This window comes from Scylla paramamosain, chromosome 36 (genome assembly GCF_035594125.1).
Source record: "Scylla paramamosain isolate STU-SP2022 chromosome 36, ASM3559412v1, whole genome shotgun sequence".
Lineage (NCBI taxonomy): Eukaryota > Metazoa > Arthropoda > Malacostraca > Decapoda > Portunidae > Scylla > Scylla paramamosain.
The window spans coordinates 15726908-15744407 of NC_087186.1; positions in this window are offsets into that span (position 1 = coordinate 15726908).

Consider the following 17500-nt stretch of genomic DNA (forward strand, 5'->3'; position numbering starts at 1 on the left):
GGGGAGGGGAAGAAACCTTGATCACTAAATTCTCTAAGACAGCAACACATTCTGGCAACACAAAACACCATTAGCACACAGCACAGCACCCATTAGCAGCACCAGCCAATTGAACACCATTAAGTCGCTGCGTCACCTTTAACAACACAACAACCGACCCCTGGACAACCTTCACCACTTTCCCACTACCCTAACAACATCACATATCTTTACAACCTTCACCTTCTCGCTATTTTCACTCCACAACACCAAACATCATTACAGTTTTCATTTTCCTACTACTTTCACAACACCACGCATCACTGCCTTCACTTTCTCACCGTCATCCTCATATCACTGTTCTTTCACAATCATATCATCTTAACCACGTAATGTAATTCAGTTATCATCACCAAGTCATCACCATCAGAATATCTTCATTTTTCACCACACTTAAATTACCCGTCATCACCACCAGTACATCACTAGCAAAACACCTTCATCACACGTTCTAATGAAATATTGAGCCACTATCATCACCAAAACATCATCACCTTCATCACATAATATAAGGGTAAGTCATCACCATTCCATCACCATCTGAACACCATCACCACATGTTTTAAAGGGAAGGAGTCACCACCATTTCATTATCAGAACATCTTCACACAGTATACCAAGAGAGCAACACCATCACTACAGAATGTGACGCGATAAAAGTGAATTACACCATCACCATCAATCACCATCATCACTTTCACCACGTATGTTAATGAGTTAAAGGGGCGCTATTATCACCACCAACACATCACCACACGATGTAATAAGAGAGATGACCAAGATCACCACCATTCATCACTATCACCACCAAAACATCACCATTTTCATCACACGGAGACCTAACAGCACCACCTGAACACCACATAATGAAACATAATCAACTCATCACCACAATTATGAATCACCACCACCAAGCGTAATTGGACGGACACATCACCACCGCCACCCTCACCATCACGACATCCCTTTACCCCTAACATAAGACCCTCATTATCACCACCACCCTCACCACCCTTATCACCATCAAGCGAAATAATACCACCTATTACCATCACCACAAGAACACCCTTCCAAACACCCCCCACCACAATCCTGGCCATTCATTGTATTATAAACATTACAGAGTCATTTAATGTTTGTTTTGTGGCAGCAGGGAGAGAGAGAGAGAGGAGGGAGAGTAAAGGGAGAGTCGAGGGAGAGGAAGGGGCGTAGAATTAACACCTCACATTATCATATGGAAGGTTTGTTTGTTCAGCTGATTCCTTAACTCATCTCCCCTCCTCCTCCTCCTCCTCCTCCTCCTTCTTCCCCTCCTTCGTCTCCTCCTTCAGGGCACTATAAGGTTTACTAAAGGGAGTCTATATTGGGCTACTTTCCCTCGCCTCCAGTTGAATGAAGGTGAAGGAAGCCCCCCTCTTGAAGACCCCTCACAGTGTCCCTCCTTCAGCGCCTCCCACGAGATCCTTGAGACTCCTGCGTTACGTCCCCGCGTCCAATTTAAGAAGTAGGGCAGCTTCACTTTAATTTTCTTCTGTTGGTTTTCTGGTTCTCCTCCTTTATTTTATCTTCCTCCTATTTCTTGTTTTCTCCACGCCTCTCTGTTTCCCGCGGTCTGTTCGTGCTTATTGCTTTACCATGTAGGGTTAATTGAACGCACTTTTGTTGCTTAAATTTACGTGTTGTTCTTGTTTCTGTGACATCTCGTGACATCACCACACAGGGCACCACTGAGAGGCCTCGTTTCACCATCGTCACCGGCACCATCCAGCATCACCTAGCATCACTCGCACGACGCTTCACAAACTCACTCGACTTGCCAACGACTTCAATTTTGTGTATCATCCGTCAGGCGAGGCAGGGATCCCGAGGGAGGGCCGAGGGAGGCAGCAGGCCGGCCCTCACGTCCCCCTCGCCTCGCCTGTGTTACGCTGATGGGTCTTCGGGCGGCGAGCGCATTCGAATTGCCGAGGAACCTGGAGGTGGCGAGAGGCCGGGAAGATGGCGCCGCGGCCTCTGTGAGTTGACCCAAAAACGGGGAGAACTTTTACGAATGAGGTCAACCCTCCTGTGTGTGTGTGTCTGTGTGTGTGTGTGTGTGTGTGTGTGTGTGTGTGTGTGTGTGTGTGTGTGTGTGTGTGTGTGTGTGTGTGTGTGTGTGTGTGTGTGTGTGTGTGTGTGTGTGTGTGTGTGTGTGTGTGTGTGTGTGTGTGTGTGTGTGTGTGTGTGTGTGTGTGTAAGTGTGTGTGACCTGCGTGACCTAGTGAAGGGCAGGACAGGGCAGGCGGGGTGAGGGGGAAGGCTGGGGTGCCTGCTCACACTACCTACCTGACATCCGGTGCAGTTCTGCGTGATGGAGTACTCGTATTCACAGTTGTACTTGGCCATGAGCGAGTAGTGCTGCATCAGGACGCGGCCCACCATGTCGTCGATTTCCTGCAGGTGCCTGGCCTCGGTGACACAGCGGGCCAGGGTGGTGTCTGTCACCCGCCGCGCCTGGTTCCTGCACATGACGGACTGAAGGGCCAGGTGGGGGCAGTACCGTAACGTGATCCTACGAATTTTTTCTTTCCTCTTTTCTTCTTGCTCCTCGTCACACAGTGTTTCTTTGAGCCGAGGGCACGGGGCGTCTCCTCGCAAACACTTTTCGTCTCCCTCACACGTCTGGCACTTGGCTGGGAGTTTCTCCTGAGGGAGTTCCTCCTGACTGTTAGAGTCAAGAGGCGCCACCGCCGCACATTGGGTATCACTCCTGACCGCGGCCAGGATGGGGTGGTGAGTGTGGTGGCTGTGGGAGTGTTGGTGGGCGTGGTGGTCGGTGGCTTTGGTGGTGGGTGGCGAGGTGGCGTGCGAGAGTGTGGGCGGGGGAGTGTTAGTGTGCGGCCTTTGAGTGGTGGCGAGGACTAGGGAGAGCAGGAGCGGCGGCAGGAGGAGGGCGATGGGGGCAGGACGCCAGGGGGGCCGCGGACAGTGCCGACACACCATAACCCCGGCCCGTCCCTGACCCACAGCGCATAGTTACCGACGACACTCAAGGGGGCCTCGCGGGCGGGGGCGGGGGCGGCGGGGGGCCAGAGTCCGCCCACCACAGCAACGGGTCATGGGCAGCGTGGGTGTGCCCGGTGGGTGGCGCGGCGCGGGCTGTGGCGTGGGGTGGGCTGGGTGAGAGGTGGTGAGTGGGTGGGTGACGGGCAGCACACGGCGGCGGCGGCGGCGGTGGTGAGTGTGGTGCCGGGCTGTGGGGAGCCTGGCGGCCTCACTGGCTCATGCCGGGACCATACTGAGGCGGGCGCTGAGCCACACCACCCGCTACCTCAATCAATAGACACACCCTTCATGCGCACACTCCCTTCCCTCCCCGCCACCCCACGCGGGACAACCCCACTCGCCACTCTCACTACTCCCCACCACTCACTTCTCACCTTCCACTCACTTTATTCACTTCTCACTCATTATCCTCACGCCGTCCTCGCTGCCTCAGCAGTGCATCTGAGGGCAGCCGGGCGCCCGTGGTCACCTGGCACGCGGCCCTCCCCGCAGCGTGGCCCCAGGCAGTGGTCAAACCGCTTACCGTTCCGCGGCCACGTCAGGCACGGCCGCCTGGGCACCGGGTCGGTTGTAAACCCGTGTCCGCGCGGTTCAAACCATGTTGCCTCCACTAATATTACCGTCCGGTACACTTTTTTCCCGTCCTGTGTCTGCTTCCCTCCCTCCTTCCCTCCTTCCTCTCCTTCCCACACCACTCACATCGTTGCTAAAACATTGATTGCAATTGGCCAGTGCGCGTGACAGCCGTCTAGGGAGACCTCTCTCTCTCTCTCTCTCTCTCTCTCTCTCTCTCTCTCTCTCTCTCTCTCTCTCTCTCTCTCTCTCTCTCTCTCTCTCTCTCTCGCCTCGCCGTCATCATTCTTCTTATTAATACACTCCTCACGCTGACGCCTTCTTCCCCTCATCACATCTCTGAATTACCCGAGCCTTCACCGTCATCGTCCCCTCTCCCTCTCCCTCTCCCTCTCTCCCCGCCCTCCGCCACCCGCACCACCACCCACGCCCGCCTCAAGTACCAAACAAGAACAGACTCACACAGGAAGTTACGCGTGGGAGGAGAAGGAGGAGGAGGAGGAGGAGGAGGAGGAGGAGGAGGAGGAGGAGGAGGAGGAGGAGGAGGAGGAGGAGGAGGAGGAGGAGGAGGAGGAGGATAGAAAAATGAGGACATGGATGAGAAACCTGAAAAAGAGGAGGGCGACAACGACAAGGACGATGAGAAGGACGAGAAAAGAAGACGAGGAGCAAAGAAAAATGATGAGGAAGCGAAGCCAGAGGAAGAGGAGGAAGAAAACGACGACGAAGACGAAGAGGAGGAGGAGGCAAGGCAGTCCGTCCATGGCACAAGACCCATTCTTGGCACCACCTTCCTTCAGGGGCGTGGAGACTGCCAAGTACTCTTTAGACCTTCTCACGCCCTGGAAACTGGAAGGACACTGGAAAAATGGACAGTGACGAAGGAAGAAGACCACCACCACCACCACCACCACCACCAGTCTCTTCTTCTCCCTCTTTAGAACGTAAACACGAGGGTCCCGAAAAGACTTCAGCAAGGAAACGATTTACACCAAACGCTACAAACACTGAGGGTCGTTAGCGGCGGGATAGGAAGGAAGGAAGGAAGGAAGGAGGGAAGGGAGGGAGGGAAGGAGAGAGGGTCCGAGTGGGTGACTCAAGGAAGAATGGAGAGGAAATAGGAAATGTACTGGGGGATGGGACGGTGATAAAAAGGTGGGTATGGGAGAATGATGAAGATGTGCAGAGGGTGAATATACGAAAAGGGCTAGGTGATAGGAGATAACAGAGATAAGAAAAAGAAAAAAAAAGAAAAGGATGGAAATGTACAAGGTAAATAGAACAAGGTGATAAAAAGGTGAGTATGGAGAACATGTCAAAATATAAAAGAATGAAGAATGGAAGGAAAAAAGAAGGAAAAGGGACTAGAAAATAAGGGACAGAAGAAATAAAGCAAGGAAATGGAGGGAAAGTGAGTAACGAGGATAAAAGAAAGTGAACAAGAAAAGAAAGAAAACAGGAAGAGCAAAATAACTGATGGATGAGAGAAAGAGAAAAAGAAAGATAGGACAAAAAAAAGTTGATGATAAGGTGTAAGAAGGAGAGTATGTGAAAAAAAAACGAGGACAGACAAAATAAATGATGAATGAGAAAAGAGATGATGATGATGATGATGATGATGATGACAGGGAGGAGGAGGAGGAGGAGGAGGAGGAGGAGGAGGAGGAGGAGGAGGAGGAGGAGAACTGAAAAGTAAAAGAAAATAAAAGATATAGAAAAAAATAAAAGTGAAGAAGGCAAGAATATGAAAGGGAATGATGAAGGAATAAGGAAATACGAACTGGATGAAAAAGAAAGTAGGTAAATAAGGAAATAAGAAAGAAGTAATGAGAATGTGCAACAACACACGTAGAGAGAGAGAGAGAGAGAGAGAGAGAGAGAGAGAGAGAGAGAGAGAGAGAGAGAGAGAGAGAGAGAGAGGAGAGGAGAGGAGAGGAGAGGAGAGGAGAGGAGAGGAGAGGAGAGGAGAGGAGAGGAGAGGAGAGAGGAGAGAGAGAGAGGAGAGGAGAGGAGAGGAGAGGAGAGGAGAGGAGAGGAGAGGAGAGGAGAGGAGAACAGAACAGAACAGAACAGAACAGAATGAGGAGGAGGAGGAAGAGGAGGAGGAGGAGTACAAATGAATACAAAGGAAAGTCAAAACAGCAACAGACCTTTTGGTCCTTGCAAGGCTGTTTGGTAACTACTTCTAACTAGCTACAGAGAGGCAGGACAGTACAGCGAGAGGAGGAGGAAGAGAAGGAAGAGGAGAAGGAGGAGGAGGAAAGGAGAGAAGGAAAGGGAAGGTGAGAGAAGAAAGTGAGTAAAGATAAGGGGGAGGAGGAGGAGGAGGAGGAGGAGGAGGAGGAGGAGGAGGAGGAGGAGGAGGAGGAGGAGGAGGAGGAGGAGGAGGAGGAGGAGGAGGAGGAGGAGGAAAGAAAATGGAGACACGGATGAAATGTGTGGGGATAGAGCAAATAAAGAAACAGGATAGGGAGAGAGAGAGAGAGAGAGAGAGAGAGAGAGAGAGAGAGAGAGAGAGAGAGAGAGAGAGAGAGAGAGAGAGAGAGAGAGAGAGAGAGAGAGAGAGAGAGAGAGAGAGAGAATTACTATGTGCCTGGTTTCATGGTGACAAACTGACCATTACAAGGCTGACTGAATGAAGCTCGTTCGATACCCGGTCAAGGTCAGATACCGGGGCCAGTGGAGCGAGGGACAGGTGGTCTACGCGTCCCAGGCCCTAGGGGAACGGCGGGTGCTGGACTATGGCCCCAGTGAGTCTCGTGAAGCTACTAGGAGAGGAAGCCGACTAGTTATGATGCTAATAATCGTGCAAACTGGTAGATGGGATTCTGAAATTGGCCTGAGTACAAAGGGGTGTGTTGCTGTTGTTGTTGTTGTTGTTGTTGACACCCACTAGGACCACGACTACAATGAGCACCACCACTACTATACACTATCAACACACCTACAACTAGCATCATTTACACAGTACAAAAATAGATTACACAAAAAAAACAATCGAAATTAGACATGAAATAATAACAAATCGAAGAGAGAGAGAGAGAGAGAGAGAGAGAGAGAGAGAGAGAGAGAGAGAGAGAGAGAGAGAGAGAGAGAGAGAGAGAGAGAGAGAGAGAGAGAGAGAGAGAGAGAGAGAGAGAGAGAAATCTAAGCAAGGGTCCCTCAACAGAGAGGTCAAGCAATGGCAAGTAAGAAGAGAGAAAGTTCAATAACAAAGACCTAAGTTTAGTAATAAATTCTTGCGTGGAGGCGAGCCTAACTTTGCGCCGCGGGAGTCGCCGGCCGAGGGGAGGAAAGGAGGGAGAGGGAGAGGGAGAGGTAGTGGAAGAGGGAGAGGAATGTAAGCGAGGACGAAGGAATAAAAGGGGAAAAAAACAGAGAAGACAAAGCTACGATGACTGATTGATGGGAAAGGGAAAATGATGAGAAAGTTGAACAGAAAAGGAAAATGAGAAGAACGAATGAATAGGAGACAAATAGAAAAAAAAAAAAAAAAAGATAGCTACATTGATTGATGGGAAGGGAAAATGATAAAAGTTGGACAGAAAAGGGAAATGAGAGGAACGAATGAATAGGAGAAAATAAGAAGCATGAGAAAAATTGACTCATTGATGGAAAAAGTATAAAGGGAGAGGAATAAGAGAAAAGGGTAATAGGAGTGAGACTGATGGATGGAAAGGCAAAATAGAAGGGGAAATAAATCAGGGAAGGGAAAAAATTAGTGACTGATGGAAAGGGAAATTGATCAGAAAGTTGAAAAGAGAGAAGGAAAATTAAAGGAGCGAGTGGAAAAGGAGAAAAATAAAAGGAAAACTAAACTGATGGAAAAGGAACGCCATAAAGGGGGAAAAAAAGAAAGGAATAAGGGTAAAAACTAAAAGAAATTATTCATTGATGGAAATAATGTAGAAAAAAATTTAATGGGAAAAGAGGAAGAACGAAAAGGGAAGAAAAGAAATTGAAACTAAAATGAGAGAAAAAGAGAGCTAGACCCACTGATTGATGAAAAGTGAAAATAATGAGAACGATGAAGAGGAAGGAAAAAAAGGAAAACAAAGGATGAGACAAATAAATTGAATTATCGATGGAAAGGAAGAATTAATGAAAAGTTGAAGAGAAAAGAGGAAAAAGAAAAGGAATAAGGAGTAACGATGAGATGAAAACATGAATAAAAAAACAAGAGGGAAATTTGACTGACTGATGAAAAATTAAAAGGATGAATAAAGTTATAGAAAAAAAAGGAGAAAAGGGAAAAGAAAGGGATGAAACAGAGTAAGAATAAACTGACTAATGAACGGAAAAACAAAATGAAAGAAAGTTGGAGAGTAAACGAAAGGGAGAGGAAAGAAATTTAAGGAAGAACAGACAAATAAGAGAACAATTAGAAAACAAGATTGACTGATGGAAAAACGAAATGATTAATAAAATTTACGAGAAAAAAAGAAAGGAAAACAAGAAGGATGATAAAGAAGGGAAGAAAATAAATCTAAACTGGAATATTTGGGAGAAAGGAAAACGAAAGTAACAGACGAAAATGAAAATCTTGGAAAAATTTGAGGGAGAAAAGGAAAACGAAAGGAAAGGAATGTAAGCTGGAAGGAGAGGATAAAAGGTAAGAATAGAAACAAGGGGAAAACTTGATTGATCGATGGAAAAAGGAATTGAGTGAAATCTTTGAGGGGAATAAAGGAAGGAGAACGTAAGGAAAAGAAAAGAAACGTAAGCTGAACGAAAGAATAACAGTAAAAGAATAACAGAAACGAAGGAAAAATAAAATGAATGATAGAAAGAGAAACAATGAAGAAGTTAAAGGGAAAGAAGGAAAGAAAATGGAAAAAGAAAAGTATGCGAAATAAAAGGAAACAAGGGAATAAAACAGGAAAGATAGAAAGGAAAAAACACAATGATTGGGAAAAAAGAAAATAATGAAGAAGGTTGAAAAAAAAGAAAAGAACGAGAAAGGAAAGGAAATCAAACAGGAGAAAAAGACTTAGAGAAAAAGAAAAAGGAAAACCCCAAAATCCACTTAACGGAAAAGCTAGAAAATTAAAATCTACCAAATGAAAAGAAAAATCAGACAAGTTTTTCAAGAGATAAGAAAAATTAAAAGATGGAAAAACGAAATGAAAATGAAAAAAGATGTGAGGAAAAACTGGAGGAAAAGGAAAAACGAAGAGAAGAGCAAGAAAAGAAAAAAATAAGAAAAGGAGAAGAGTAGGAAAGAAGAAAAGAATATGAAAAGGGAAAATAAATATAAGCAGAAATTGAAGAATAAGAAAAGAAACAAAGGTAAGTAAAATAAAAGCAAACAAGAAAAAATGAGAATAGAATAATAACGGAAGGGATAATAGGAAAAAAGAAAAAAAAAAGAAAGGAAAATAACGCTACAAGTAAATCAAAGTGAAAAAAAGAAAGAAAAGCGTAGGAAAAAACGAAAAAAATAAGGACAAAATGGAAAAAAGAGGGAAAATAAAAAAAGAGGCATGAAGTAAACTCGAATGGCGGGAAAATTGAAAGGAAAACAAATAAAACAAAGTAGAAGTATAAAAAAGACACAAAAGTTAGTGATGAAACTGAAAACTGATAAAAAGAAAAAAAGAGATGAAAGGGAAGAAATACAAAAAGTACAAAGACAAAACTGCAAAAAAAAATTAAAACACCTAACCTAACTTAACTCAACCCAACCTAACCTAACCTAACCTAACCTAACCTAACCCAACCTAACCTAACCTAACCCAACCTAACCTAACCTAACCCAACCTAACCCAACCTAACCTAACCCAACCTAACCTAACCTAACCTAACCTAACCTAACGTAACCTAACCCAACCTAACCTAACCTAACCCAACCTAACCTAACCCAACCTAACCTAACCTAACCTAACCTAACCTAACCTAACCCAACCCAACCCAAGCCAACCTAACCTAACCTAACCTAACCCAACCTAACCTAACCTAACCTAACCTAACCCAACCTAACCTAACCTAACCTAACCTAACCCAACCTAACCTAACCTAACCTAACCTAACCTAACCCAACCCAACCTAACTCAACCTAACCTAACCCAACCCAACCTAACCTAACCCAACCTAACCTAATCTAACCTAACCCAACCTAACCCAACCTAACCTAACCCAACCCAACCTAACCTAACCCAACCCAACCTAACCTAACATAACCAAACAAAAAAAAAAAATTAAAAAATGCCAAAATGGAAACATGAGATAAATAATAAAGCTAACATAGGACAAAATAAATAAACTTGGATAACAGAGCATAAAGAGAGAGAAATGAGGAAAACGGGAAATAAATAGGAAGGGAAAAAAGAAAAGATATTAGTGTAAACGACAATTAGAAATAAACCATGAAAGAGAGAGAGAGAGAGAGAGAGAGAGAGAGAGAGAGAGAGAGAGAGAGAGAGAGAGAGAGAGAGAGAGAGAGAGAGAGAGAGAGATACACATGAACATAATGCCCAAAATATACTGAATCAATCTCTCTCTCTCTCTCTCTCTCTCTCTCTCTCTCTCTCTCTCTCTCTCTCTCTCTCTCTCTCTCTCTCTCTCCACTAACTTAAAGGTGGACACATGAATGATGGACTTGGTAGGTAAGCACGACCACCACCACCACCACCACCACCACCACCACCCCACACTCCACTTCTCTATTGATTCTCTGCCCAAGACTTAAAGCTAATCGCGCTCTACATGTCAGTTCTCAACCCCCCCTTCTCTCTCTCTCTCTCTCTCTCTCTCTCTCTCTCTCTCTCTCTCTCTCTCTCTCTCTCTGCCTATATTTTTCTCGTTCTTTTTTAATTCCTCCTCTTCCCATTCACATTTATCTTCATTTTTTTTTTATTATTCATTCAATTTCACTTCCTTGTATTTCTACTAACAATACTACTACTACTACTACTACTACTACTACTACTACTGGTGCTGCTGCTGTTGCTGCTACAACCACTACTAATACTAATACAACTACTACAATTTTTCTCCTTCTTCTTCTTTTTCTTCTTCTTCTTCTCCTCCTCCTCCTCCTCCTCCTCCTCCTCCTCCTCCTCCTCCTCCTCCTCCTCCTCCTCCTCCTCCTCCTCCTCCCTCCTCCTCCTCCCTCCCTCCCTCCCTCCCTCCCTCCCTCCCTCCCTCCCTCCCTCCCTCCCTCCCTCCCTCCCTCCCTCCTTCCTTCCTTACGCTTCCTCATCATAAATTTTGTCTTCCTCATTCTTCTCTGCATTCCAAACCATTCTGTAAACTGAGAGAGAGAGAGAGAGAGAGAGAGAGAGAGAGAGAGAGAGAGAGAGAGAGAGAGAGAGAGAGAGAGAGAGAGAGAGAGAGAGAGAGAGACTACACTATTTACATACTCGTACTGGCAATGGAAAAAAGGTGGCACGCTTGTTGGCATCATCGTGTTGTGGTTGTGGCGTCATTGTTTACATTCTGGCAACTCGGGAATAAAGAAAACGTAAGTGTGGGTCTTCATTTACTATTACCCTTTTATTTATTTATTTTTATTTATTCATTTATTTATTTATTTTTTTTTTTTTTGTGTATAAATTTCTTGTGATTTTTTTTTTCGTTGTATTAAGTTGGAATGATTTATTTATCAAGGTGACTCAATTTTTATTACTATTATTTTTTTTTCTTTCAATTTGTTACGTAGATGTTTTCTTTATTTGTCATGGTTTGTTTTGATAAGTTAGATTGGTTTATTTGAGTACTGACTGATCCGTTTTTCGTCCGTTTTCTTTTATATATTTTTTTGGGGGGGTTTATTTAGATTTTTTTTATCTTTTGGTTTTATTTTTCTATCTATTTATTGTATTTATTTATTTTCTAGTTACCATTTCTATATATTCGTTCAGGAAGGATCAGTTTCCTCGCTGACTTCCGGGGCTGGAATTATATTTATTCAGTTATTTTATTCATTCTTTTATCTTTTTTTTTTTTTCGTTTCTAAATGACATGAACTTTTCACACCGCGACCAATAAAAAACGTGGAATATCTTTTTTTTTCTATCCACAAATTGTCTTTAGTTTTGAAGGTTTGATTTTTTTTTCTTTTTTTCTATGGAAGTGTTCATAAAGCTGTATTCTTTTCTACCATTTCTTCCCATTTCCTGTTTCTCAATGATGGAATTTTATCAGTGACCAACAAAAATGGAATGTTTCATCTGTATCTTTAATTCTTATTTATTTAATTTCCCGTATATTTTTATTTTTTATTTTTACACATTTGAGTTTGAGTTTGTATGGCTGTGTTAAAGGGACAGTATCCGTTATCATTACCCTCCCTTTGTCTACTATCTGACTAAATAGCCTTTCTTTTCAGTATCGACATCTTTTTTTCTTCTTTGTTAACTTCCGGATCCTTACACTTCAATCTCCATGAAGGTGTTAAGGCAATAGGGATTTTTTCATCTATATTCTCTCCATTACCTTTATTTTTCGTCCTTGAAGCTTCCTGGCAGGTAGAATTTATCTATAAAAAAAAATCACATTCTTTTATTTTTTTATTCCATTTTATTCATATTTTTTTTTTTTTTTTTTTCAGTATCATTATTTGTGGTCCCTGAAGCGTCCAGCAGGCAGAGAGACATTCATTCACCAAAGATCACATTCCCTTAGCATCTTTTTTTTCATTATTATTTTTCTCCCATTATCAATATTTGTTTTCCTTGAAGCGTCCGCCAGGTAGAGGGACATTCATCCACCAAAGATCACATTCCCTCGCCGTGAGTTACCAAACACTGGCAACACGACAAAAAAATATTTGCTCGTGGGCTAATTTGCATTCGTGGCGCTCCTATTATGCGGGGGAAATGAGAGGAAACGCGACGCAAGACATTTTTCGTTTGTTTCCGCTAAAACTGGACATTTTTCCCCATTTTTCTCCATTTTTCTTCTCGTGACAGGATGGGGATTGAGATCTTTCCCCATCTCGCTCTTTCCTCTCCTCTTTTTCCTTACTTTTCTTCCCCATCATTCCCAATCATTCCCATCTCCCTTTCTCTTCTATCATTCCCCATTCCTTCTCTCCCCTCCAAGCATCACCCATTTCCCACCCTTCCCGCGCTCCCCCCATCTCTTCTAATCCCCACCCTTCCCCACCCTTTCTCTCTTATTTCCCAGCTTTCCCCACTCCCTCTCTCCCATTCCCCTGCCTATTACTACATGAGGGTTGTTATTCCTTTATTACCACCACTACAAACATCTCCACGTGCTAGTGCTCAGTTTATGCTCCCCGTGCTGTTTTTATGGTGGTGGTGGTGGTGGTGGTGGTGATTGGATGGGTTGGTTAGGGTGGTGATGAGTTGGGTTGGTTTGGTTTGGTTAGGTTAGGTCAGGTTAGGTTAGGTTGGGTTAGGTTAGGTTAAGTTGGGTTAGGTTATGTTAGGTTAGGTTAGGTTAGGTTGGGTTAGGTTAGGTTAGGTTGGGTTAGGTTAGGTTAAGTTGGGTTAGGTTATGTTAGGTTGGGTTGGGTTGAGTTACGTTAAGTTAAAGTTAGGTTAGGTTGGGTTGGGTTAGGTTAGGTTAAGATAAGTTGGGTTGGGTTAGGTTAGGTTAGGCTGGGTTGAGTTAGGTTAAGTTAGATTAAGTTAGGTTAGGTTAAGCTGAGCTGGGTTGGGTTGGGTTGGGTTGGGTTGGGTTCGGTTCGGTTGGGTTGAGTTAGGTTAAGTTAGATTAAGTTAGATTAGAGTTGGGTTGGGTTGAGTTAGGTTAAGTTAGATTAAGTTAGGTTAGGTTGGGTTAAGTTAGGATACAATATGGAAGGTTAGCTTGGTGGTATTGGTAGTATGTTAGGTAAGGTAGGTTATAAAGGTGGTGGTGATAGTTGTGGTAGTTTATCATTTAACACACAGTACTTATGGAATACCAGGTAATCCAATTAAAATCTAAATACGAATAACATCCAGAACATCAGAATTATCTGTGGTGTTGTTTAATCATTTTACGTAATCTGATTTTGTAGTTTTAGCAAATTCGTACGTAATAAAACACATGCCTATCTACCTACCTGTCTACCTACTTATCATTTCCCACACCTCTCACTCACTCACTCACTCACTCACTCACTCACTCACTCACTCACTCACTCACTCATTCACTCACTCACTCATTCACTCACCCACTTTTCAGTCTCTCAAATCCCAATGTTAAAGAAAATAAAAACTATGAGTGGAAAAATATCGCATTGCTTTTGGGCGAGTGGAAATGAAAAAAAGGAAAGGAAAAGTAAAAGTTTAAACCGTTAAAAAGATTATTTGCCACGTGTGTGTGTGTGTGTGTGTGTGTGTGTGTGTGTGTGTGTGTGTGTGTGTGTGTGTGTGTGTGTGTGTGTGTGTGTGTGTGTGTGTGTGTGTGTGTGTGTGTGTGTCACTTCCTGTTATGTGTGTACGTACGTGTCTGGGTAACAATCTCTCTCTCTCTCTCTCTCTCTCTCTCTCTCTCTCTCTCTCTCTCTCTCTCTCTCTCTCTCTCTCTCTCTCTCTCTGCCAAAACATCTCGTTCACTAGCACGCCTCCTTCCCTCCCTTCCTTCCTTCCACCGCTCCACTCTCCCTCTCCCTCATCCCTCCTGGTAACCAACACTCATTTCCCTCACGCCCTTAGCCTATCACATCCACCTCATTACTCTAAAAGGAAACTTATACCTACACACACACACACACACACACACACACACACACACACACACACTATCCTTCTCCTCCTCCTCCCCCTCCTCTTCCTCACAACTCCACAGCCATTTCTTCTTCCGCAATCACTACCTTCCTCCACAACCTCTTCCACTTAATATAACTTCTTTTCTTCCTCCTCCTCCTCCTCCTCCTCCTCCTCAGAAAATGATCCACAAAACAAGTCAACAACCACCCAAAATCCACCTTCCACTCAGACACTGCGTTCTCCTCCACCTATTCTACTCTACTCTCCTCCTCCTCCTCCTCCTCCTCCTCCTCCTCCTCCTCCTCCTCCTCCTCCTCCTCCTCCTCCTCCTCCTCCTCCTCCTCCTCCTCCTCCTCCTCCTCCTCCTCCTCCTCCTCCTCCTCCTCTAAGCCCCACAACAATTCAACATTTTAAGGCATAACTCTATCGAAGTGGAAAGTGGAGTGATGACTGAAAGACCAAAATAATCCTAATCCTTGTATCTCGTCCCTCTCTCCCTCCCCCTGGCATCCAAAAGGCAAGAGGAAGAAATAGAAGGGCATTTAGCTGTCTTAAACCTCTGAAGTAAAGGAGAAGGTTAGGTTAGGTTAGGTCATGTACGTGAGGTGATGTGACGAAGTGATGTAAGGTGAAGTGAGATGAGGTGAGGTTAGTTTGTGGTGAGTGAGGTTAGGTTAGGTAAGATAAAGTAGTCAGGTTAGGTTAGTTTAGGTCAATTTAGGTTAGATTAGGTAAGTAGGTTAGGTTTGGTTAGGTTAGGTTAGGTTAGGTTAGGTTACGTTACGTTAGGTTAGGTTACGTTAGGTTAGGTTAGGTTAGGTTAGGTTAGGTTAGGTTAGGTTAGGTTAGGTAAAGTAAGGTTAGGTTAGGTTAGGTTAGGTTAGGTTACGTTAGGTTAGGTAAAGTAAGGTCATATAAGGTTAGGTTAGGTTACATTAGGTTAGATTAGGTAAAGTAAGGTTAGGTTAGGTTAGGTTACGTTAAGTTACGTTAGGTTAGGTTAGGTTACGTTAGGTTAGGTTAGGTTACGTTAGGTAAAGTAAGGTCATGTTAGGTTAGGTTACGTAAGGTTAGGTTAGGTTAGGTAGAGTAAGGTCATGTTAGGTTCGGTTAAATAGTGAGATAAGGTAATGTAAGTTTTTCTTAAGTTAGGTAAGAGACAAACGTTCTTGCAGGCTAGGAGATTTGATAGACTGACTGGCTACACACACACACACACACACACACACACACACACACACACACACACACACACAACATAAAGATTTACACCACCACTATCTCTTCCCCTTAAATTAGAAGAGCCAGTAACAACAGGTGATACCGTCCTCCTCCTCTTCCTCCTCCTCCTCTTCCTCCTCCTCCTCCTTTTCTTCCTTTTCTTGGTCCTCCACCTTGGTTCACATTACAGCTGAATAAAATAATATACCAGACAAGGAGAGAGAGAGAGAGAGAGAGAGAGAGAGAGAGAGAGAGAGAGAGAGAGAGAGAGAGAGAGAGAGAGAGAGAGAGAGAGAGAGAGAGAGGCCTTATTCCTAAAAGTTGCAAAATATGCGTTAATGTATTCAGGAAAATTTTCATCAAAAGAAAAAAAAATGCTATTTATACATGACGGCAATGTGGTGAAAAATTAAGTAAGAAATATATTAATAATTTCGTTCCCTGCTGGAATGGGACAAAATACAAGAGGAAACAGCAGGCAGTAACTGAGAGGTAAGCGGGTAGTTAAGTAGTTAGCTAGACAGCAGGTAAACAGGTAATGAAATAAATAAGAGAGTGAGTGAAGTGAGTGAGTGAGTGAGTGAAAGAGTGAGTGAGTGAGTGAGTGAGTGAGTGAGTGAGTGAGTGAGTGAGTGAGTAATGGAGGGAATAAATACGTAGATGGAGAGATAAGCAAGTAAAGAGACAGGTAGGTAGGTAGACATTGTGACAGATAAGTGGACAGGTAGACAGGTAATGATGAATGCTAGTCACCTTATCAGTCATACATACATTGTCAGTCAGTTATTCAGGTGGCTAGTCAGAACTCATCAGTAGCGGTTCAATACTGATTAACTCTCCCAGGATGGACGCCTCTCTCTCTCTCTCTCTCTCTCTCTCTCTCTCTCTCTCTCTCTCTCTCTCTCTCTCTCTCTCTCTCTCTCTCTCTCTCTCTCTCTCTCTCTCTCTCTCTCTGTAGATTACCCTCAACTCTTCGAATCAAAACACAAACAGTCTCCTCTAAGCTGACGTACAGGCCACGCCCCTATCCCAGTACCGACCAATGGGAAGCCAGGGAATCCTCACACAGACCAATGAGCGCCTATAGATTACAAGAGAGGGAGGAGACTGCTCGCCAAGTTAACGTGGACAGCAGTTATCGATACTCAGAGGAACAATGGCATGACATAACTCAATGCATGGGTGTCTTATCAATGGGGGTGGGCGGAATCTCTAGCTTCAAAATATTCTAGGTAAATGAACTGCTGAGTCAAGATGTTAAAGATAAGGTGCCCAGAACACCCTGGCTATATTTAAACCCTAGACACCCGCAGCCCGAGAGAGAGAGAGAGAGAGAGAGAGAGAGAGAGAGAGAGAGAGAGAGAGAGAGAGAGAGAGAGAGAGAGAGAGAGAGAGAGAGAGAGAGAGAGAGAGAGAGAGAGAGAGAGAGAGAGAGAGAGAGAGAGTTAAGAATGGAGGAAAGACCAGGAGGGAATGAGAGAGGGAAAGGCAAAGACTGAGAGGAAGAGAAAGAGGAAGAGGAAGAGGGAGGAGGCGGAGGAGGAGAAGAAAGAGGAAGAGGGAGAGGAAACCGGGATAGGATGGAAGCAGAAGTCACCAATCACGGTAATGCAGCCTTCCTCCTCCTCCTCCTCCTCCTTAACCACAACAGGGAAGGGGAAGAGGAGGAAGAGCAAGAGAGGCGAAAAAACGGGTGTATTCTGCCCGCCAGGTGTGTACAGGTGAACTTTATTGGTCTCTACATACACAGGTACACAACATACCTGGCGGAGTTTACCTGTCAGTTGTGCTAAAGGTGTATCTCTGGTGGTATTTAATTAGTGTACGTTCAGGCTGGTGTAGCTTTAAACCCACGAAAATTATAAAATAATAATAATAGCGCTTTTCTGATGGACCTTTTCTCTCTTCCTCTTCTTCTTCTTTAGGCTCCTCCTCCTACCAGCTGTTAAAAATGCACG